The 24,278-nt window shown below is 42.7% G+C and overlaps 1 long non-coding RNA gene across 2 annotated transcripts; it reads left to right on the top strand.

The window, feature by feature from the left end:
- Positions 1–1,474: 1,474 nt before the first annotated feature.
- Positions 1,475–14,871, top strand: LOC143328270 (uncharacterized). 2 transcript variants are annotated; one of them, XR_013077803.1, is made up of 4 exons: positions 1,477–1,920; positions 2,204–2,318; positions 3,456–11,278; positions 12,630–14,871. It is a non-coding gene; the product is annotated as an uncharacterized LOC143328270 (long non-coding RNA). The 2 variants fall into 2 exon arrangements; XR_013077804.1 differs by lacking the exon at positions 12,630–14,871 and having other exon boundaries at positions 1,475–1,920; positions 10,651–11,965.
- Positions 14,872–24,278: the final 9,407 nt, after the last annotated feature.

Here is a 24,278-nt window from a genome sequence, read left to right as displayed (position 1 = left end):
TAAAACGGCTTCATATTTAGACAGGGCTTACAGGGTGTTAAAATAGTGTGAGTTCACTCTAACACGAACAGTGCTCACATTGTGAAAGGGCCGTGTACAAGGCGTAGCATCTAGACTCCGCTTAATCCGCCCTCAATAAAGCTGACATAATGATCCTAAGCCGCCTTTCTACAAAATCATTCAGGAATTCAAAACTTTTCCTTCCCTCTCTCAGATTTGCACATTCTCCGGGGCTGGCCAGATAGACCACCGACACCAAGCACGGAGGGACAGTGAGTAGACCAGCTCCGCATGCATGTGTGGTCAACACTGTGTATGTTCACCATTTCACCTTAACCGACATACTCTAATAACTGCATGTGCAGGTTTGCTATTACGCACGTTTGCGCGCTTTTACGCATAGGCGTTTTGGGGAAAAGGGGGCTCTTTAATTCCTACATGTACGTGCACGCGTGTTGTGCGAGTATCTGTAGGTGTATGTGACAGCAGGGCTTGTGATGATCGCCTTGCAGGGTCAGCCGTTTGGTTTGTGCGTGCCTTTTGGGATTGTGTGCGTGCGCGCGTGCATGTGCGTGAGGGGGTAGGGTAGTATATGGGATCAAACCTGGCCACTGCGCTGCTATACGAACCTCAGGAGAACTAATTCCAAGTGGCACTTGAATTGGTCCCGTTGGAAAGCTCTGTGGACTGGAAGTAAAGGCTGGTATTTTCATGCTGGTGTTAAAACTAACCTCCTAGCCTACAGCCCCCCCACCCATCTCTCTCTCTCTCTCTCTCTCTCTCTCTCTCTCTCTCTCTCATGCACACACACACACACACGCACGCACATGCACACGCACACACCCAGCATTAAGTTGAGAGTGTAGGCTTAGCAGTACTCCTCCGAATATGCAAAGCCTCCTACCTGCCCGGGTTCCTGGTGAACCAATTTAGGTGATCACCATTCAAGCCAAGGCTGCAGGTATTATCCAGCATTATGTTTTGGAGGAGCCTTGTCTGGGAGTAGCCCTCGCAGGCAATTCGGAAATCACTCCTACAAGAGACTAGAGGTGAAATGTAAAACCTGAATGGGGATTGAGGGGGAAAAGCCACTGGTAATTCACATTCTTTTACATGGCTTTTGTTTACGTTAAGCATGTAATTAACACCCCCCAAACAAGTTTATTCACCTGCCCTAATTGTGTGTTTATCCGAGGGCTTGCTGAATGTTCCGAGCAGCGGGGGACAAGAGCTCTGAATGCACATCGAGCATTTAGCGTCTTCTCCGTTTACTTACAGCCTAAACCTCCAGACACGACAACACAAACAACATTTTGCACGCCAAAACACTGATAATACGTTGGTCAAGCAGACGGAAACGCCTGTGGTCTGATCTGCACCGACACCTCTCTCCCTGTGTGACCTTATTTCGGTTGATTGATTGATTGTGAGGCACTTTGTCCAACTTTTGTTTAGGAAACTTACATAAATGAAGTAAGTTTTCGCTGTGCCAGAAATGCAACTATTCTTTGACTCCAGCTCTTCCTGCAGAACGCAATGGATCTAAAATGTTAGTCACCACGCTGGTTAATTGCCAATTACAAGTTATTTTCATTATCAGCCTGTTCCAATAAGGGCAGCAAATAAACAAAGCTGATGTTACGTCATGTACGGGAGTGAGAGAGAGAGAGAAGGGGACCGGATGAGAGAAAGAAAGAAAAAGGTGTTGACTGTAAAAGGTAAGAGGGAAAGAGAAAGAAGGCACGAAAGAAAGGGTCTTGTTTTATTTTTTTGCTCCCTCGTTGACCCCGGTTTGGCAGAGGCTGGCCAGAAAAGGCAGCACACCCCTCCCTGGCAAACACTGGAGAGACTCATGTGCCTGCTGCTCCATCCTGGATTCATCTCAACAATACACAGGACGGGAGTGTGCAGTAATGACTGGTACGTACCAAAAATATCAAAATAACGTTTTTAATTTTCGTTCCTGCTTTAAGCTCAGGTGCCTCTTTATATGCATGCACACGCGCACACGTCCGGTTATTTTCAGTATGAGAACTTTTAATTACAATTCAAGTCAAGAAATTCATGAATTTTTATTTAGCGATGTGGAAATTCAACGCAGGTGTTTTTTTGTTTTTGTTTTTTCACCAAAAATATCAGGAATTACCTTTTCCTCTTCTCGCTGCTGTTTTCCTCCTTGCTCTTCTTCGCCCCCTGTGAGCAGGGTCCAGTCCACGGACTGTCAGCATTCGAGCCTGGGACTGGACGTGACACTGGTTCACTGCTGTTTCACTGGCCAGCTTGTCCAAGATCAGGGTGGAAATCGCACCGCTGCTCCTGTAAGTAAGCCAGAGCCGTTTTCCGTCTACGATGGTTGCCAATAACGGTCGACAGAACTGCAAATGATTTTATTTCACTTTGAAAAAAATATTTCTGAAATGATACAGATGAGCTCATCGGACATTTTTAGTTTGAACGAGGAAGTAATTCGCTTCACCCATCCGAAAGTCTGGTTTTAATTTGGTGTATTTGGTGCATTTTTATCCACGGAGCACCGGGGAGATCTGTGCCTCTGCAGAGCAGATGTTTGATGCTGTCGGGACGGGGCGCACAATCCCCTCCGTCCCACGCTGGCCATGCCATGGTACGGAGACTCTGTACGGTGCCTACACTGTAAAAAGTATCAATCTAAACAAGTCGTTTAATGTCGCACTGAGTTCTGAAAATCCAGGCTTCTTGCTGAAAAGGTGTGACACCTCTGGCAATGCCACAATTTCATCTTTTTCATTACAATTTTGAAACAATGCAATTTTCTTAATTGTAATGGTGCTTTAATCAACATAGCCTGTCTTGTTTCAAGTTGCTAACACGTGTCTCCTCAAAATTCCTGCAATGCGTAAATTTTGCGGATTTACCTGATTGGCTCTGAAAGAATTTCACCGCGTTTGGGAAAAATATGTTAAAATCGGGATTGAAGTGTTTGGATATTTTTTGCAGTGCATTCTCTCCTGCTCTCAGATAAAACCTATGCCCTGCTGCTGTGGCAGTGTAGTTGTATTTCTCCTTTTAAAACCAAATACGCTAAAATTACACATGCCATTTTGCGTATGATTTACTTGATTTAATGACCCCAAGCGCCAAAATAGTTGCCAACTTACTTGCTATCACAGGTGCAATAGGTCAGCTCTCTGTGCACGTTTGCAGAAGCATACACCAAACCCGACAGTGCCTTCACGTGAAAGCGACACACAGCAAATAGAAATTTTGAGCGGACAAACGCGGCGACTGAGTAAACGCACAATTTTTGAGAAAGTGTTGCCATAATGATCTGCAAATGTGGCGCCAACTTTAATAGCAAAGCTTTTACAAAAGTTTTAACACCTCTCTCTCTCTCTCTCTCTCTCTCTCTCTCTCTCTCTCTCTCTCTCTCTCTCTCTCTCCTTTCTTTTATTGTTTTTATTGTGTGGTCTCATTAGGGGGACTTCCTGGCAGGGCTGGGAGCTTGTATCGGAGCTGTCCAATCAGTGTATTTACACGGGTTGTTAGCGACAGTTAATGAGGGCTCCTCCCCGGGCCGGTAGAGAAAGGCGCCTCAACATTAAGATTTACCTTGTGTCAACTCGTTACTTCTAATGAACCTCCATGCAAAAGCCTCCTCGTACTCAATGGAGCCGTGCGCCCGGATCTTGTGTGTGAGACCCTGGAAGAGTGGAGCTGCAAGCCGGCCTCCCTCTCCCCCTTTTTCTTCCGCTCACTCAGGGAGAGTTGCTTTTTCTCTGCAGGTCCGGGCTCCATGATGCATGCATGCATGCCTGTGTGTGTGTGTGTGTGTGTGTGTGTGTGTGTGTGTGTGTGTGTGTGTGTGTCGAATGAAGGTGGGTGGTGCATATGGTATATCTTTATAGGAATGGGAAGTTGCAAGCCAGGCATTACTTTTCTTAAATAATGGCACAATGACACATGCTTATAATACGCTGTAAATAAACACAGCACCTACAGATTTAAAGGTAAATGCGTTGACAGCGTTTTTATGGACTGGTATCTAATTCATACCTAATCATCAGTAAAAGTGTGATCCGAACAGAAGAGAGAAAGAGAAGGGAGCGTGTCTGTGTTTGCGTGCTCGTATCACAAACCTGACATGTCTTCTATTGTTTGGTGAACGAGGCTTGACATGTCAGCTTATTGCCTCTGCAGAAGTAAGTTCATTTATAATCACCCTCCATCCCCCCACTAAAGCAGCGAGCCCAGCTCTGGCTCCGGCCCCTCCGTCCACCCCTCGTCTGGCCCCCAGTGTGGCTTGTTGAGCCGCATCAGCAACACATCACTGCCCCTCAATTCAGGTACAAACTGGAGGAGTTTGGCGGATCCCTGAAGTGGACTCCCCTCTTACTCTTCTAACCCACAGAGACACCACTTAAAAATCAATTAGGCTCGTCTGGTCTCTCCCTCCCCGCCAGTCATCATTTCCGAAACAGGTGGCTACCACTAAATTTTGGGAGGGATTTAAAAGTGAAATCCAACTTAGTCAGTGGGTGGACGCGCCATGCACCTTCCAGCCATCCTGATCTTATCACGCGTTTTTCTCCACCTTCATGAGGTCATTTGTACAGTTTCAGTGGCCTATTTGATACAAAATAAAAATCCACCAGCATCCTGCAGGTGACAAAGCGGCCACAACTGTATGTTCATGGCTGTTGGCACTTGGACACCTGCGGGAGATGGTGGCAGGCTTTCATGTCCTTGATATATTATACTACATTGTATATGAAAAGTGTTTATAAAACTCATTTTATCACTCACACGGCTTCTTCCTTCATGCCGGTAACCTCATATCAAATGCGTATTTTCTCATGTCGTCTCTTTCATCAGTTTAACCGCACAGTCGCCTGGTCCCCCGTGTTAAAGAGACGCGGCAATATGACACGGAGCAGCAGCGCTGGAGGAGGCCGCGTGCTCACTCTTCCAGGTAGATGGGCTGATTTGGAGACAGAGGCAGAGAGGGAGAAATAAATATAATGTGCGCATATCAGATGTATTGCCCCGAGCTTTACATATGATGCTCACCTTCCACCCCCAAATGACTTTCTTTGAAGAGCAAAACAAAACCTCCACCTTCTCAGCTCAGTTTATTTCAGCATCCGGCCCTTGAATCATTGTGTATCATTCATCTGCATGTGTGGGCCCAAAAGTGCACTTGGGCCTCTGGAGAGCTGACACGACGGGCAGAGTTACATCAGCACAAATGATGGCAGAATTTCTGCTGGAAAATGTGACTGTTTTGGACTTGACTGTCAAGGCTGATTAAGCGCCCCCGCTCTTAGATGCAGATAGGAGCTGTGGAGATGGCCCTTAAGCCCGGTGTCACAGGAGCTGACAAGCCGTAATTACTCCGGCTGACATATAGCTCTCAAATCTTACTAATGTGGGAGATGTGGACACCACAGACAGCATGCATACAGCCGAGGCCGCTCAACTCTTTGGCCACGCAGTCCCTTTTGACCCGGGTTCAGATGCTGCTGGGCTGGCCACATGCTCCACAGCTGACCTTTTCCATTTTAACATTTCAGCAGTGAAACAGCCTCCTATTTATCAGCTAGTGATACGCTGGAGGAGATCATAAGGCTGCGTGTGAGTGAAAGCAGCGTGCTGACAAACACAAAAGGAAAAACTTAAAATGAGATACTTGTACTTCTACTCCACATCAGAGGGAGATAGTATAATATTTACTCCACCGCATTTATTTGACAGCTGCAGTAATGTTTGACATATAAACACATCCTCATCTTAAAAAAATGAAGCGAAGAAATCTTAAGGTCATAGCTTTTAACATAACGTTTTAATATTAGTTTCACCTCTGCATCAGAGTTAATGTGTTATATGCAACTATAAAAGCAAGACTTTTACTTGTAATAGAGTATTTTCCCATTGTGGCTTAGCATCAAGTAAAGTGTCTGAATATTTCTACCAGTAAGCTGATTATGTTTAAGAGTTGTAAAGATACTATAGGAGATAAAATCTTTTGAAATAAGCTGCTGTTAGGGGACTCCTTGTTAGAGGCAAATTCACAATACCAGGAGTAGAAAGTAACTAAGTACACTTACTCAAGTACTGCACTTAAGTGCCATTTTGAGGGACTTTTTATGCTACTTTCAGTGTAGTGAAGAAGTATTGTCCCTTTTACTCCACTACGTTTATTTCACATTTATTGTTAGCTCAATTTATAGAATAATATTTTATATAAGATCAGCTTAAAAATCTGCTCCTTAAATGTTTCTGCATCAGAGTTAATATTTCAATATTTCATATAAAACAAAACACACTGAAAACAGTAATTCTGAATAATAAGTATGTCTGCCTTTGATACTTTAAGTACATTTTGCTGCATACTTCTACACTTAAGTACATCTTTGATTTCAAGACTTTTACTTGTAATGGAGTATTTTCATATTGTGGCATAGCTGCTTCTACTTAAGGTAATTGACTAAATACTTCTTTCCAGCAGGCTAAATATATTTAAATATTATGAAGATATCATAAGAGATGAAATGTCCCAAAGGAAGCTGCTACACCACGTCAGTAGATTAAAGTCAGTCACCATTTCGAGAAACTTGTACTTTACTTGAGTATTTCGATTTTATGCTACTTTATACTTCATCTCCACCTTTTTTCAGAGGGAGATATTCTACTTTTTAACTCCACAATATTTATTTGATATTTTTAGTTACTAGTTTTCCGTGATAATACTTGCATACACACATAGAATTATGTATGCCGAACTTTTACATGTTACAGAGCATTTTTACCTTGTGGCATACACTGCACTCAGTGTTTCAGCACATTGAGGAGGAGGCTGCTGCAGTCAGAAGGGGTTTTCACCTGCAGTGGCTGTTTCACAACCATTTATCTCACAACATACACAACTTCTATCTCTCTCAGCGGGTAAATGCCCTCATTAAAGCTTTATTTTGGAATCGACTAATGTGAGTCATCTATAGATCCATATCGAGTAAGTCTCTCTCTCTCTCTCTCTCTCTCTCTCTCTCTCTCTCTCTCTCTCTCTGGTGTGTGTGTGTGTGTGTGTGTGTGTGTGTGTGTGTGTGTGTGTGTGAAGGTTACAGTCACCGTGTCACCCGCGATCCTGTCATTGTCTCACTTTTTGTTTGTTGCGGCGTTTGCATGGCACGCAATGAACGAAACCGACGTCACAGCCCCCCACCCCACCCCACCCCCACCCCTCAACTGTAGCTTTTGACATTACTCCACTCGATTGCCCGTTTACCCCCAAGTCAAGTCTGAGACTGGCAAGAAGTGTAAAAGAGGTGGGCCATGTCATATCCGCTCAGTGTGCATGGGACTGCTGGCCTGCACGGCTGTGATCATTGTTCAGGAGAACAATTCGTGCACAGAGGGCCGAGCAGGCAGGAAGGCAGCGGATCAGAACAAGTGGAAGAATAGTTGCAAACAGAGGCTGGTTGGACGATTTTCACATAGTTTTTCACTGCAGGAGCGGTGGCAGTATGGGCTTTTCATGTGCTGGAGTTATTGTAGTCTAACTGTTCTTTGCTATAGATACACTTGTATTTGGATTATTATTGGGATTGTGCATTCTTTTCTTTCATTAAAGCTACTTACCCATACTCTAAACTACTTTGCCGCACTTTGACTAGATTTTGTCAGATTAATTAAGGATGACTTACTCCGTCACCTGGACACCACTCAAGGATATTACTGTTAATCCGATATATCCACCTTAATAGACTCCAAAAACGCTGTTCTCTTTCCGCTCACTGCTTTCTGTGAGTTATTTTCAATGGTCACGAAAACACTTAAACCCAGAAAAGTCCCGGAACATCAGTCTTAAACTCGTTTTTTCCAACGTTGGGCAACTGTAGAAAACTTTGTCAAATGCAAAACTCAACCTGAGAAATCTCCAAAAGTCTTTATAGAAATACTTTGAAAATATGTTTGTAAGCTGTGCATTTATGTACATTTCTAACATATATTCATGTGTGTAGCTTATAACCAGTTACATTTATATTGACTTTTTTGTGCTTTTATTTTTTTTCGGCGTCCCAAAACTGTTCTTAATGGTTGTTTGCTGCTTGTCTGTTTCAGGATTAATGCACCTCCCTGAACAGAGTCGCACGCTGCCTCTTATCAAACCTGCGCTGCTGATTGTTAAACAGCTCCAGAAAGCGGTGATGTCGGGGGTTACCGCTTTCATAAAATGACAAAATCGCAAAAACAAAAAGAAATAACATCATTTTTTAATCATTAATCAAGTGTTTGTCCAATGAGCAAAGTGGCTGCTAGGCAACAGATTGAGCAGGTGTGTGCTGGTTGGTGGCGCGCCTCTGTTTAGGTGTGTTGTTAGAAACACGTCACAGCGGCTTCAAGTCAGCAGCCAATCAGAGGTGAGCACCGGAACTAACGGTCTTATAACCTCACATTAGCTTACAGGATAATAACGGAGGGAAGCGGCGGCCAAGGAGCACGTTACTCACGGGTGAGCGGCGCCCGTCCAGTCTGCTTTATGTCATGGTCTCCGTTTGGCTCGACAGATCAATAACGGACGTCCTTTTAGAGCAAGAAAGGGAGGGGGGGGGGGGGGGGGGGGCTGGCGGTGAGCTGAGCTGCTGTGCAGGTGCGAGGAAAGGAAAGGTGCAACAAGTCAACAGCAGTTTGACCCATACAGCAGGTCTCAAAATTAAGTGCGACAGAGGAATTATGCCTACAGGCAGCAGCAAATGGGCTTTCTGTGTAGTTTTAAAATGTATTAGTATTATCATTAGTCGTAGCAGTAAACCACAAGATTTTGACGGTACATCTGAGATTCTGTGAACATGTAGAAAAAAACGATTTTTCAAGTCTGAGGAAGTCTGCCCTAAAAGGCCTTACGACAGCAAAAAATAAGCACTTTATTTGTGGGAAAATCCTCCTTCATGAGCGCCACACACGCTGTCATTTGGATTTGGTCCACGTCTTAGTCTAAAAGGAGAAAAAAAGACGGTCTTCAGTGATTTTCTTTTTTATTTCAACTGTTTTTCTTATCATGCAGCTTCATGTCTTATTCTTTCCTGGCTGCTCGTGTTGGGGGTGTTTTTGCCTCGATGCAGTGCTGATTGGCTGACAGTATCAGTAGTTTGTATCGAGTTAGATACGCTCACCACGCACACCCACTCTCTGCTATTGAAACCATAATGTTTTCGCACACATGGGGCTCATGCACACACTGCTGGAACCACTGAAGCCTGCATGTAGCCTAACCTGCCATGTCCAGCCTGCACGCAAATCCAAAAAGAGAGACTCGTGCACTGAGCACCATTGAGTATCAGCACTGAAACAAACTATGAATCTCACAAACTATGCACTTGACCTATATCCGTCCCGCGATGACACATTGAGCTATTTGGACTTTATTATTGTAAATGTCCATCCATTATTCAGCTCCTCTTTATGAGCTTTGGATGGCAGATGTCAGAGCGTGATAGAGATGTTTATGTTTGACTGATTTAAGGAGCCATTATCCCGCCTGCTTATCAAACATTCATGTGCGGCAGCTGTAGTTGTGGATCTGCCCTCCATCGTGTCTCCTGTGGCCGCTCCGTTTCTCTTCTTTAAGCACCCACGACTTTTCCACTCAGTTAACTTATTATCTTTTAACATTTGAGAAACAGCTTAGCCACTGCAGAGGTCAAAATATCTAAAAGCATTAAACAGATCAGGAGTAGTGACTCAAAATGTGCTATATAATGTCACTTTAAAGTATTTCTCGTAGACGGGGTTGCTGGTTTCACATTATAGGGAAAAAGATGGATTAATTATCGATTTAAATGACACAATTAGTTTTTACAGCTGATCATGCTTTTCTTAAGCTCTAATAAATGGTTGTGCAACATACACGGCAATTAAATGTGGTGTGCGTCATTAAAGGCATCATTATTTAAAGAAAAAAAAAAATCTAATAATTACTAAGTTTTAATGAGACTTTCTGCTGTCAGCCAAACGAAAATTCAAACTATTTTTATCCTACACAGAATATTTACTCAATTATAAGCTCTTTTAGTGGCTTTATCAGAGGATACTTATGATCATGCCATATAGGAGATTTATTTTAATATCTGCGCTATGCTGAAGCTGCTCTTTTTTAATTTATTACGTGGATTTTATCTGTTAATATATGGCTCCTGATTCGCTGTGAACCCCTTTAATCCTCCCATCAAACAAGGTAAAAAAAAGAAGAAGAAGAAGCAACTTTTCCAGTTTAACAGGCAACAAGAGCGTTTTTCACAGGCTCAAAGATCCGTTCAAAGCTTTTTATCTGCAACATAATATTTTCTCTCCCAGCTGACCGTCTGCTCACACGATCCAGCGTCCATGCCTTCTTTTTTTTTTTTTTTTTTTTGTGAGGTTTTCATTCTTTTGACCCCTCCATGAACAGCACGCCGCCGCCCTCGCTGCACCCCCTCCACCCCGGCCAAACAGCTCCACACAATGCTGCGTGTGCGTGTGCGCTCTGCGGTACGAGGGCTAAATGTCGTGCAGAGGTAATGGGAAGTAGTCGGAAGGTAAGGTCGCGGGTTCACGGCGGGGTTAAAGAGACCCGTGCATGGCTCCTGTTTGCTTTTTTTTTTTTTTTCTCTCCACAACTCCGCTTCCTTCCTACAGGAGGATGTGTCCAGTGTGCCACCGTCCTCACCCCGCAGCAACCCCGCCAGCGCGCAGACCGTGTTTGTTTTTCTGCGTTTATTAAATCTTCCCCCGGCAGGAAAACGACCAGTATCACCACGTCACTGGGTGCTGGTGAGTTTAGCGCTTTGCATCCCTCCTCGGCTCCCTGAGAAATCTTTTGTGTTTGGACTTGTGAAGTCTGGTGTCTATTTATATCCTCACACGAAGGCTGACTATTCAAGGCAGGATTTTTTTTTTTTTCAAGGTTTCACGTTCAAGCGTTTTACAAATTTTATTCCAAAGCAGAAACTAAAAAGCAAATGTTAGTCTTTTTTTCCCTTTGTTATCCAAAATACAGCCATCTAAATGCTGCAGGCAACAAATTACTAATAAAACCATCAAGGGCAACTTTTCTAGCACCTGTAATTTAATTTAAGGGTTTCACTTGTATTCTTTGCCCTTTCTTTAAAACATGTTTAATCTATTTTTTTATTTCATTTCTTTTTTGCCATTAGAAAGAAGTCAGTGAACTTCCAGTGATGAACCAAATGCCACTTATGCCCTTTTGCATCAAGGCTTTGATGAATCCACAGTATAAACCATATTTAAGCAGCAAGCCAGTGATGTAAGTTATTGAAAGGAAATTGATGTTCTTTTTTTTTTTTTTTCTTTTAGTAGAGATTATTATTATCTCATTAGGGATAACTGCCTGCAGGTCAGGTGGGTTATCCACCATTTTAATTGCCACTGCATCATTGTTCAGGCCTTTAGCCATTTTACTGGGTTTTGCTCTAATGTAATGAGAATTACATTATGGAAATTACATCTCTATCGTGTGATGTAGATTGCTGCTTTAAGAAACCAAGTGAAATATTAATCATTAAAGGCTGCGATTCTTATATATATATGAAAGAAATTCTATTGTATTTCATTTTATGCAGCTGACGGTAGTTATATTATCTTTGCAGCTTGTTTTTGCACATTAAGTTTTAACAGTGCTTGTTCAAATTTAAACAGAAATGTGTTTTTCTGTAGATGAGAGGAAAAAAAAATATTTAAGCTTCTGCTGCAATTACATATTCTATTACAGACCTGAAAACCAATAAAACCTGTTTTAAAAGCGATCTGGTGTCACTTTTACTTTTAAACTCAGACACTGATCAAAGTTTGTTAATGCTCAGATTGTGTGTAACTGAATAATTGACATTGAACACACACAGACACACACACACACACACACACACACACACACACACACACACACACAATTGAAGCTAACAGAGAGTATATGACCTGTATTTCATCATATGTCAAGTCCATGATAAACTAATGCACTGGCTCTACATATTTCATTGGTAATAAAAACCAAATGCAGCTGAATGAAAAAGCTATTTTAAGTCATGTTATAATTGTTAACATTATGAAAAACATTGTAGTAACAGCAGTTTAATAGCACATTGTGATTTCAGTACGATCAGGACACAATGTAGAACACTCTGTCATGCAGATACACACAAAAAAATGCAAAATAAAACATTTTCTTTAAGATGACTGGTTAGAAAAAGGTGCTAATGTGCAACAGCAAACATGTTCTGAAAGAAACAAAAATAGTGTTATGTGGTTTCCTACATGGAGGATGACCCCTGAGATTCAGTATGAAGCATACAGCCGAGACAAAAGTACCCTCCACTCTGTCCATTCACCTGTAAGGAAGGAAAGATGGACGGAAGGATAACAGGATGCACAACAGAGGTTGAAGGGATAGAAGCGATACAGATTAAGAAATAAGAGGTGAATGGAGAAGTCACACATCCTCAAAGCAGGTGATTGAGATTCACCTGACAGAAACGAGACAAACACAGAAAGGGGAGTGACAGAGTGGGGCTTTGCCTTGGCATGGAAACGGCTTGTTTTTGTTGTCGCCTTGCCTCTGTTTCCATCTCTCATCCTCTCCCTTTCTCTTTGTGTCCATATAGAGACATCTATACTGGAGACAGGAGAGAGAGAGAGAGAGATTTTGGTCGTTTGCCTATCTCCTCCTCACCATGGCGCCCCTGAGACCAAGCAAGCAAGGAGAGAACACATGCACACACACTCTTTTAGCCGCCACAGAGGAGAACAGCTTGGCTCTGTGTTAAACTGAAAACCCCACTTTCCCCTCAATCAGACAGACAGGTAGACAGCTGGGTGTTACGCTAAATCCCTTCCCCCATGTGTCCCTCCTAACAAGGGCTCCGCTCTCGCTGTCACTTCTCTCTTTCTGCTGTTCTCTTTATTTCGTGCCTCACGCTTAAAAGCAAGAGAAGGGCGTCAGCTTCGGGAAGTATATAACTATGATATGATTGTGAAACGTGGAGTAGTTTATGAATAGTTTAGAGGAGGTGTTTCGGTTTAAATTGCAGGATTAGTCAACAGAAATAGCCACTTAGCACTGAGAATGAAACATAGTGTCTCCAACAGAAGTGTTATCTGTCCCTCTCTTGTCTCTCTCCACCCTGACCCCAAGTTCACTCCTTCTAAGCACCACTTCACCCCCAAGCCCACTTTGTGTGTGTGTGCGCACGCGCATGTGCATGTGCGCGCATGTGTGTGTGTGTGTGTGATAGAGAGATGAGAGAGGATGATGGTCAGGCTTGGCCTACTGACTCATCCACAGAGAGAACTGTGTTGATACAGGAATGAAGCCATCACACACTTGTACACACTCCCCGCCACATACGCACACACACAGACACACAAGCTGACAGCCTCTTCCCATCAGTCTTTTGTTGTGCTTGCCAGTGACGATGATCTCACCACATAGCAGGACTAAGCCTCAATAGTCAGCCAGTCAGTCAGTTTGGCAGGCAGACAGGCAGCCAGTCAATATGCCCATCAGTCATCCAGCCAGCCAGCCAGTCAGTGAGTAGCAGCTCGGAGCAGGTTAGCTATTAAGCCAAACGGATAAAGAACCATTTACTCAAGTACTGCGCTGAAGTACAGTTTTGCAGTGCTTCTACTTCTATTTTCTGCTACTTAGAAATATTGTACTTTTTACTTCACTACATTTATATGACAGCTGGAGTTACTCATTACTTTACTGAAACGACATGTGATAAGCTTATAAAATATAAAACATTGTGGAGAATTTAACTAGGGGCTCCCGACCTTTTTGGCTTGTGACCCTTTGGGGTCATGATAAATAGAAATGTCCATAGTACTTTTGTCTTCCATCCTGCCCCATTAATCATCTCATGAGCCCTCAGATTCATCTTGTGACCACTTGGAGAGGCCGTGCTCTTAAGCCTGAACCCCTGAGATAAACATCTAACAGCATAATCAGGTGATAAAATCCAGCTCCACCTCAACCAGCTGCAACTGTGAAATGCTGCTTACACACTGATGCATCATTAGAAATCTAATAATGTCGTGCATGATAAATGTACTGGTACTTTTCAAGGATCCGAGTACTTTTTCCATCCCTGCATCACAGTCAGTCAGTGGCTTCTTTCTGCGGTCTGGATTCAGCACTTATCACCTCTATAACATCTTCTCTCCTCGTCTGCTCTGGCACAACTCGTCTTCTATGAGGAAGCAACTCAGATCCGACAAGATGGAGAGAAGAAGAACTTTAAAAAGAACATTATTTTCCTCAGAGCTCATCTCGTCTTTGAAAACTGAGCGAGGAATCCTGTTGTATAGGCGCAGATATAAATTCTAACAGCCTCATCAATAACAAGTTCTACTATTAGTGAGAATCCAAGTATTCAAGTCCGGGCAAGATTCAGGAAAACTATCCACCCTTTTATTTCCAGCAGGTTGAGCTTAAACAGTCTTTTCTCAGGTCTCCTCAAAAAAGCCTCTCGGGCTGCAGCTGATCTGCACAAACACAAAGAAAAGTGAACATGCAGAGTTAAAAATACAGCTGCTTGCCTGGATATTTCTGCATGGTTAAGAACCAAACACTAATTTTAAATAGCTTTTGCGATACGCACCCTCTCGGGTCATCAGGTAGAGGTGTGTTAACTGTTCCCACAACACAAAGCAAAACATGGAGAGGCAGCATTTGGCTGTACTGCACAGAAGCAGTGCACACTTGCAGGAGTTAGATGATTTGACCTGACTGAAACAGACAGCCATCCTTATTCTTATGATAAATCATTTAAGTGTATTGTGCTGTATTTCATATTTGATGTCTGTATGAGTTATGTAAACTCCTTTGAATTGTATAAAATGCACCATGCAACAAATAAACTTTCTTTGCATCGCCTTCAAGTAGACAGTTCAGTGCTTCGTTTAATTTCTTCAGTAATTAAGCAAACCCTAAAAGTTGTGTTTACTCTAGTTGTTAGAGATCAAATCGTCTCACACTTCAGCAGAAAGAGGGTTGACTTGGACCATGCTGGATAAAATGTCAAACAAATTACAAACACTCTGGAGAGACCTGGCGTGTTTTAAATAACATGACGGTAGCACAGATGAAGATTTCAGGTCATGGAGCCGGTGGAGTAAAAGAGGAAACATCCCATCTCCGTGCTGGCTGTAATGGGACGGAGAGAACGTGACATCCGACGGCCTGAAATCACCATAAAATACAGCCAGTCAGTGCGTCAGCCATTAGCTCAGATCCCTAAGCTTTTGTCACTTTTAACCAGAGAATTTCACTTCCTGAAAAACAAAAAGGTTCCTTATTTTTCATTCAAAGCCGGCAGATAAATGCGTATCAGCTGGTGGGAAAGATTAAAAGGAAAGAAACAGTCTCCATTGTTGCAACCTGTAAAAAGACACTGAACACACCACAGAAACCTGAGGAAGAGAATATTGTGGTTTAATCAATTGTTTACCAGATAGAAGCAGTGTCGTTACCTATCTAACACTACCTGACTGATTGAGTTTCACTTCCCCCCCGGCTTTCCCACAACTCTACTTTGAAAAAAGAGCGAGCAGACTAAAATAAAAAGGAGCAGATTTATTAATTTATTTAGTTATTTTAAAGGAGAGTCTGGCATTGATATGCAAGTGGCGTGCCTGATGAGCATGAACAAAACAGAGCGCTGGAGTTGGAATAGTCTAAGAACAACTGTATCCGTTGTTGTGCTAATCCTAAATGAAATATGTATTCAGTAAAAGGATTAGGGCGTCCAGTGTCATAAAAGAAACCACTTACCAGCACCAAAGGTAATTTGTAACCTTAGCAACTGCTTGTGGAAATGAATGGGGGATTAGGATTGGCTGCAGCCAGTGTTGTCCTCATGCAGTAAAAACCACCGACACACACACACACACACGTGCGCGCACACAACAACAACAATATTTGTTAATACTAAATTCAAGCATACTGAGCTCATATGCAAGCATAAAAGCGTTGGAAAAGTTGGGCACACACAGACACAAAAGAAGGTTTCATGCATAATATACAAGTTAAAAAAAAAAACGAAAAGTATTATAAGAGGCAGGAAAACAACAGGATTAAGTGCTGTATGAGTGAAAGTGGGAAGATTAGTAAAACCCAAACTTTTACTTTTCAGTTTATCTGTTATTTCTGTACAACCAAACCCCCCCCCCCCCCCCAAAAAAAAAAAAACAAGGGAGATGGAGCAACAGGTGAAAGGATGAAAGCTTTCAACTGTGCCACTAACAGTCATACGTTTGGTTTTTCAATATTCAACTGACACCTTTAAGACACATTGTGCTTTGTGTGACAGCTCCTTGGAAGTACAGGCGTTAACTGTACCTGCACGTTCTCACTTTACATTTAATGATGCCAACTCTTGCTTGAACAGACAAGAGTGTGTGCTTAAGTGTATTTCTCACATTGTAAATCTGTTTACACAGTCACATTATGGAGCCTTGTCTGCAGATTAGGGTTAGATACCGGTTATGGTTAAGGAAAGTCTACAGGATATGAATGTATGTCTACGTAACGTCCCTCAAAATTGATGGAAACACAGCTGTGTGTGTGTGCACAGAGAGAGAAAGACAAAAATGCAGACAGAAAAACAATATGCAGATGCAACGACAGATGTGGAGATAAGTAAATTCAACAAGGTGAGAGAAGGAGAGGGAAGGCAGGAGAGGGATTATGTTCTAAATAGCCACTTCTGTCTAGTTGCACTACCTTGTTGGAGCCATCTCAAATAGCTAATTGCTTAATCATGTGGAAGTGACAATAGCCCAACCTTGTTCTCATCTGTTCTCTTTCTCTCTGCCTTAATCCCTCTGTCGTTCTGTGTGTTGCCTCGCTGTGCATGTGTGCATTTGTTTTTCTCTCACTCCATGTGACTCATCATCTACCTTATCTTACCTCATACCTTCTTACTTTCTGTCACTCCCTCCGTGAGTCTGGGGAAGCTATTAAAGCGGTGGCAAATGGCTTCTTGGGTGACATTTGCTGACATTCAAGGAAGTGCATTTATCAGTGTACTACAGTTCACCTTGGTGAATGAAATCCATTTGTGCCGCTGAGATGGCCTGGTGGCCTCTCTCTCTCTCTCTCTCTCTCTCTCTCTCTCTCTCTCTCTCTCTCTCTCTCTCTCTCTCTCTCTCCATCCCTGTCCCTAAATGGATGCCCAGTGTACAGGGAAATGGCGAGGTGGCGCGCGGCTTCGCAGCTGCTCTCAAATGTCATGCTGGAGAAAAAATCTTTAATGGGCTAAGTGTAGCCTTTCCAGCCCTAACTTGTCAGGTAATCAGAAATCTCTCTCTCACTCTCCCTGTCTCTCTCCTCACCCACCTTTTCCTCGTTCCTCAGCTCCCCAGGGCCATGACACACCACTAATTACCTGTTATACCAATCGGAGAGTGGGATGGCATGAAAGAGGAAGACTGCTTTTAAGACAGGAGGATATCTCCTCCTCCTCCTCATCGCCTTCATTCAGGCAGGCTGCATATTTTTAGCTTGGTTATGATTTTTTTTTTATTAAGCCAAGGCATAACTCTATAGCACCGGAGTCACCTGGAACATGACACCTCTTTTTATAAGTGGGTGATTTTCATGTAACTGAGGGGATTTCTTTCTCTACACCTGCAGGAACCAGAGTTAACCTGTATGCAGTTGTCAATGTTTCAGTCAGGAGGGTCTACATAGGAAGAGCACACAGCTCAGAAGTGCATTAACCACGACCAAATCTTTATAGAACACACACTGTATGAAAACACTGTTTGAAATAACTGGAGCATAATTTTAAGAACGTATAAGTGGTCACAAAATAATTAGTGAGCAAATTATGAAACATATTCACATATGAGGCTTGCTTAAAGCGGCACTAATCAATATTTTCCTATCGACAATGAGTTTAATCACCATGTGTAATGTGAAAACGTTCGTAGTGATAAACCCACATGTAATTATCACTCGACTCTCCCTCAGCTCTGCAGAGCCTTTCAGCATTTGTCATTGTTTTTGTTTGACGGCCCATAACTGTATTGTTTTGGCTAAGTTTCACTCTTCTACGAAGTTTGCAAATAACTGGAAAACACAGTGGTGCTCAATATTCAATAATCATATTCAATATTCCCTCAGAAGTTGGTCAAGACCTACACACACACACACACACGTACATATATATTATTATTATTATTTTGCCAAATTGTTATTTTTTTTCTCCAAATCATCTTTCTTTGATAGCAAAAGTATTGTACTGTGGTATTTTTATGGAGACAAGCAGTTTAAACCCAATTGTCTGACATTGCCACCTAATTAGAGGTTTTAACGTTTGCAGTAAACATCACCTGAATCATCATAAAAAAAAAAAAAACAACCTGTAAACCAGTTTACAATAATATCCCAGCTAAATTGTCGACACGCATGTGATAGTGAAGCCTAATGTGACATGTATTCCTGGCAGAGATTCCCATTTCTCCCTGTGGGTGTCAGGTGATTGACAGTAAGCAGTGTCATGTGCACATGAAGTGCACGCTGGCATGAAAACACTCAACTCACACGTAACAAAATAACAATATAACAAAAGCATTGATGGCAACAAATTAGAGCCTTTTAAGTTGCTTTCCGTACTGTGCGTAAATGAATGGCTCCAAATGGCTTCTTCTGAAAGAACAAGGCTGGTGTTCATAACTATCTTCAAGCACTTCTTTATGGAACAGCTCTTGAATGTAGTTAACTCAATGAGAAGGAAATCTAAATATTAACAATTAAGTTGGATGAATGCCCTCCTTACAATAAAGTGTGCTTAAGCTTTAATTCTGTTAAAACACCTGTGGATCAGCAGGAACTGCAGAGGCAATCATGGCATTGTGAGAAAAATAAGGCAGACAAGGTGAGGCAGAAAGTAAAGTGAACACAATACATGGAGTTTATTAACAGAGAAAAACGTTATTATTCTGCTCTGATGGAAGTTTTCTGTTATTTGTTCCCATTGTGATGGAGATTATTTTTTTCCGCTAAAATAAAATCACTTCTTTTGTGATATATTCTCTTTTTTGTTCCTGCCTTTACACTCACGCGACGCCGCAATGTTTACATGCGTATGTGTTGTGATTAAAATGCTAATGCCTGGTGAGGTGCTGCTCTCCAAAGTGCTTTGTGCTGGACAATAGCCCAGGTCAGTGCGGTGAGGCAGGCAGGGGGAGGTTGATTGTGGGAGAGGTGTGGAGGTCAGGGGCAGCCATGAAGCTAACACACCCAAGCCACCAGAGCCATTCACAGGTACGCACACACACACACAGGAAAACGTTGAGATAGGCAAGTAAAAGCACACAGCATGAATAGAAACAGGCACAGGCACTCACACCCATAACACCGCTTGCCTGCCGGCGTCTGAACACACGTGCACACGCACACATGCACAACACCCATTCAGAAGCAGGGTGTAATGCTGTGTTCCTGGAGGCAGAATGTGAAGAACAGACGACAGGAGCAAATGAGGGAGGGATGATGCAAAAGGAGACATGAGAAATCATGAGCAACAGCGAAAGGGATGTGAAGGAAAAGAGGGACGGACTGATGGATTTGACCTTTTTGTGGCATTCCACCTTAAAGAATACTTTTCTATTTAAGTTTTTAGATAAATAAATTGCATAGCTGGGCCAGTTTTCTTTCTTTTTTTTCCCCCTCTGCGTATTTCAAAATACAAGCCAAGACACAGGCATGTAGCCTGAGTGACATTTTGGCATTCGAATAACATCCTGTTGAAATCCAAGCTAAAGACAGTCATCTCAGTTGCTAACACTCAATATTCTTAAAGACGTGGCTTTATTTCTGATGTGCTCTGTGAGTGGAATTTTGCTCGTGGTGCTCGCAGCGTTGAAAATTACTTGTCTTTCCAGAACCAGCGTCCCCGTCGCTGTGGACAATCCTCAGACCTCACTGGGTACACGAGAGGTGAGTAAGGAAATGTGTTGTTCTGTCATTTGGGTGAACTGATCTGTCAAGCAACTTCATAACTTACTTTTATTCTTCTGCCACATTTCTAGTGCCTGCGATTTATGATTTGTTTTGCCGCAAAACATGCTGAATTGTAAAATGTGTTGCCTCTCAAAGAACAACCAACATGTGAAAGAAGGAGGTTTTAAGAAGACATTCATGAGGAATCAAGTCTACGTGCTTTCTGCAGGTAAAGGTTAATGGGGTTTTTTTTATGTTTGTTGTCTGTGCACACTGAGTATGACTTACACATCTGCATAAAATACATTCACATGCAGATCTACACATCCATGCATCACGCCGGCTTAGACACAAAAACACACACTCCAGTGTTTCCTGATTGCTGGTGGTTATCGTTGTTTTCAGCTCTGCAGTTCAGCCCGAATAAGCAAGGGTTTATGAGTTTGCCATTTATTCTGCCAGCACTGTGTGCCGCCTTTCCACAAGACCAGACCCTTTAAAAGTCAGCCCTTTCTTCCATCCCACATTCTGGTCTTTCATAGTGTTTGGCCTCTTTATTGATAAGCAGGTTTTCCATTCAGGAGAACATGGACTGACATACAAAGACTTGAGAACAGGGAGCGACCTTTGTGGTCACATCATATGAGAGAAATAATTCCATTTTTCGCAGCTTGGCTGTATAAAGATGCGGGTCTCACGCTGCTGATGTACCTCAACGAGACTGCAGGACGGAGCATGAGGCAAAAACATGGGGACAACTCTCATGTTTTTCCCCCTGCCTCTCTCGCTGGTTTCTGTCTCTGCTGGCCTCCCTCTGGGCGGCAGAAATAGGGGTCTCTTACTGTGAAACACGGGTGCTGTCAGGGATTCATTCCCACACAGGAGAGTGAGACCCGTCTCTCATGGCCGTGTGTGTGTGTGTGTGTGTGTGTGTGTGTGTGTGTGTGTGTGTGTGTGTGTGTGTGTGTGTACCTGCATACAGAACTATTAGCGTTGTTCAGCAGCTCCAAGAAAAAGGCCACAAAATATCTTGTCCACACCTTCCCGGGCAGGCCGTCCATGAAGTGCTTTTCTGTGTCAATATCTGGGACACGAGTGTGTGAATGCGTGTGCATGCCTTAGTGTGTATGCATGTGAGTGTGTGAGCATGCCCCCTGCAGACTTTGCTATGCTACCGACGGTGAGTTGACGTGAACATGACTGAGTGCCTGTCTCAGTTATGATAGGGGAGGCTGATAAAATGTCTGTCTGCCTAAACAGCCTCTCCATCCACTCAGGGCAAACAACCATATTCATGTCTGTGGACAGTTTTTGTACTTACACTGTTTCTTTCTGCACGTCATGTTTATCAGGAACACCGAACACATAAAAACACTCATATGCACCAAAATCATCAGGGTTACTCCTGAAAGCTATGTTCACACACAAATAATTTGTATTAGTTAATATATTTACAGAAAAAAAAGAATCTGCTGCGTGCCTTAGTTCTACGACAGTGATGATTTGTTTTACTAACATGCACTTGACTCCACTAAAAGAAGGTGACGCAGGCTGTTTGCACTTGGTAATCGTCTGCAAAAGAGACAAGAGTGAGTGCAAACCAGTTCACTAGTGGTACAATGGGATTATTTAAGTAAACTGAGAAATGTTCATACGGAACATGTCAGATTACAAACTGTGCACTGTCATTATATTTCATCTGTTTTCCATATGATATTTACTCCTGGGGCTTGTTTCACAAAAGCAATTTGCAAGCGGTTCTTACACACATTTTGTAAATGGTGGCAGTGTCCCATTTTACAAATGATTGTTGTTTGTGAATTCTGGAATAAGTTACATCTGACTTTTGTTTTCAGTAGTTTCAGGAAGTGGTCAGTGATGCAAATCTCAGTTTGCATGTTGCCATCTTGGTGAGATGGGCCCCTACCAACGAAAGCATGATTAAGATGTTCATTTTTATGTTTAGGCGATGCACAGCACTTGGTTATGGTTATTTGTTTTCAATATTTGAGCAAAACAAACTGTTTTAGTATCCGAAGCCTGAGGTAGGTATGATGCAAACCCCGTAGTCTGGTGTCCAGTATTTTGTTTGGTTATATTCACCTCCAAAACATACCGGACCAAGCAAAGTAGTAGTGCGGTATGCAAATGTTCTTTGTAGGAGAATGGATTGTAAAGACACTCAGCAAAGCATGCATTTACACACATAAATGTACACACACACACATACACACAGACACACAAAGAAATGATCAAGTATCTCTGTTCCTCCTTAATGAGAAAAAGCATATCTGCAGTTAGATTTGGTAATTATTAATTATTAGAGGGTACACTGCCTCAGAGTTCTTAGCAGGGTGATGGGGCCATGGCGATAAGCTGCAGTGCCACACTAATAGTGCCATCCACTAGCACGATGCTTCAAAGATGCTGGGAGTGGCAGCCATGACACTTTGAGGCTCCGCTGAGGAGGCCGTGCAGCAATCATAATTGTTTCTAGATCAAGAAGGCCATAATTAATTTGCCTGTCTTGAAGTTCGGCAAAGGGGAATAATGGCTGCTGGTAAAGAGGAGACAGTGGAAGGATGTGTGTATGTGAGGGTGCGTAAGTAAGCGTGTGAGTGTGTGTATGTGTGGGCTGTAGTTACTCTCCGAGCGTCAGAGTAATAATCAAAGCTGTGCAAAAGCAATAAGGATGGAAAAAAGAAGCTTGAAGCGAGTGTTTAGATGTTTAACTACGTGCCGTCTGTCCGCAACAGGGGCCAAGGTGGTGTGTGTGTGCGCGCGTTTGTGCATGTGTGTGTCTTAACGCCATCCCATTGTGATGGAATTGAAATGCCATAACAGCGACAGTTTGTCCGGCTGCGTCTCTCCACTTAATAGTTCTACTGCGGAGGTATTTAATGCAAGGGGCCCTGGCTTTTTAAAAACTATTTAAAAGAACGCACACAAATCACAGTGTGCAGAAAATGACCGTCTTAATGAAAACAGTGTTCCCTAAACACTGCCCTGTGGGAGGCCCAGGACCTGGGGGAGTACTTGGGAATGCAGGGACCACAGGGTGCAGAATAATGACCATGGAACCTGGACTGCCGAGTGCACACTTGTTATGCTAAAAGGCGGGACTGGTAGCCTAAGGGCTGAGATGGGAGGGCAGAAACATACATACATAAACACAGGGAGGGGACAGCTGTTCCTTAATAACCTCTGGTAAATGGTGCCCGCCCGAGGTCATTAAGGTGCCCAGGAGGAACGGAGAAAAACGCTTTCGGTCAGCTCCGGATTTTAGAAAACAACAACAAGTTTGGAAATCCAGAAAAATGATGGAAGGTTAGTTTATTCATGTCGAGACCAAGTCACATGTTTTCTCCTGGATAGTCACATGGCCAAGATAAACGCCATAATTGATACCTATGCATTTTACTGTAGTGCGGCTGCCCTCATCAGTGCTTTCCTTTTTCTCACAGCAGTCAGCAATGCTTTCTTGTAACCATGACGGCCTTGACCAGGTGGATTTAGCTGCCTGAACCTATTCAGACCTCATCCATGGGAAATTGCTCATGAGTCATTTTTGGAGCAGTCATATGTGCACATTGCTTTAAAAAACACTGCACTAGCAAACAAGTTATTTTGACATTAAGGTGGAACTTCGTCATATTAACAGTATTTTTCCAACAGGTTGCTGACATATGTGATCAAAGAATATAGATTTTGCTGCAGCAGTGGAAGGATTTGCATTATACTGCAGCAGCTCGGTCTGTGGAGACTCGGCTTTGGCTCCCCACAGTTGCATGTCTTTGAGTCCTGTGTGTGCATGTCTGTATTTCAGGCCTACGTCTGTGTAATCCCTAAGGGATTAATGCAGTAATTCTTCTTCTTCGCCTTCTATTTCAGAGTAATATCAAGTAAACTTTAAAGCTCAACAAACTCAACAGGTGCACACTGTGGCGTCTACTGTCCATATGGAAATATGCACATTTATGTTTGGACTAAATTTCTTTTTTCATTTCGTGTTTGCTGTTTTTTCTTTAAACCTAACCTTAACGTGAACTTGAATATGATGCAGCACTTTAAAAATATCCATAACAAGGACTCAAGGTGTTATTTCCCCGTGGGCATGGGTGTGTATGTGTGTGTGTGTGTGTGTGTGTGTGTGCATGTGTGTGTGCAATTGGATGTATGTTTAACAAGCTCTTGACTAAAGTAATAAACAAAGATTGCTGCCAACAATGTGCAGCGATGAAGGTGATGATGATAGTGATGATGATGGCAGATTTGATGATAAGACAACAGCCGTCACTGATGA

Source organism: Chaetodon auriga, chromosome 11 (genome assembly GCF_051107435.1).
Source record: "Chaetodon auriga isolate fChaAug3 chromosome 11, fChaAug3.hap1, whole genome shotgun sequence".
Classification (NCBI taxonomy): Eukaryota; Metazoa; Chordata; class Actinopteri; order Chaetodontiformes; family Chaetodontidae; genus Chaetodon; species Chaetodon auriga.
The sequence above is the reverse complement of the archived record's forward strand: the minus strand, read 5'-3'. Positions and strand labels throughout refer to the sequence as shown.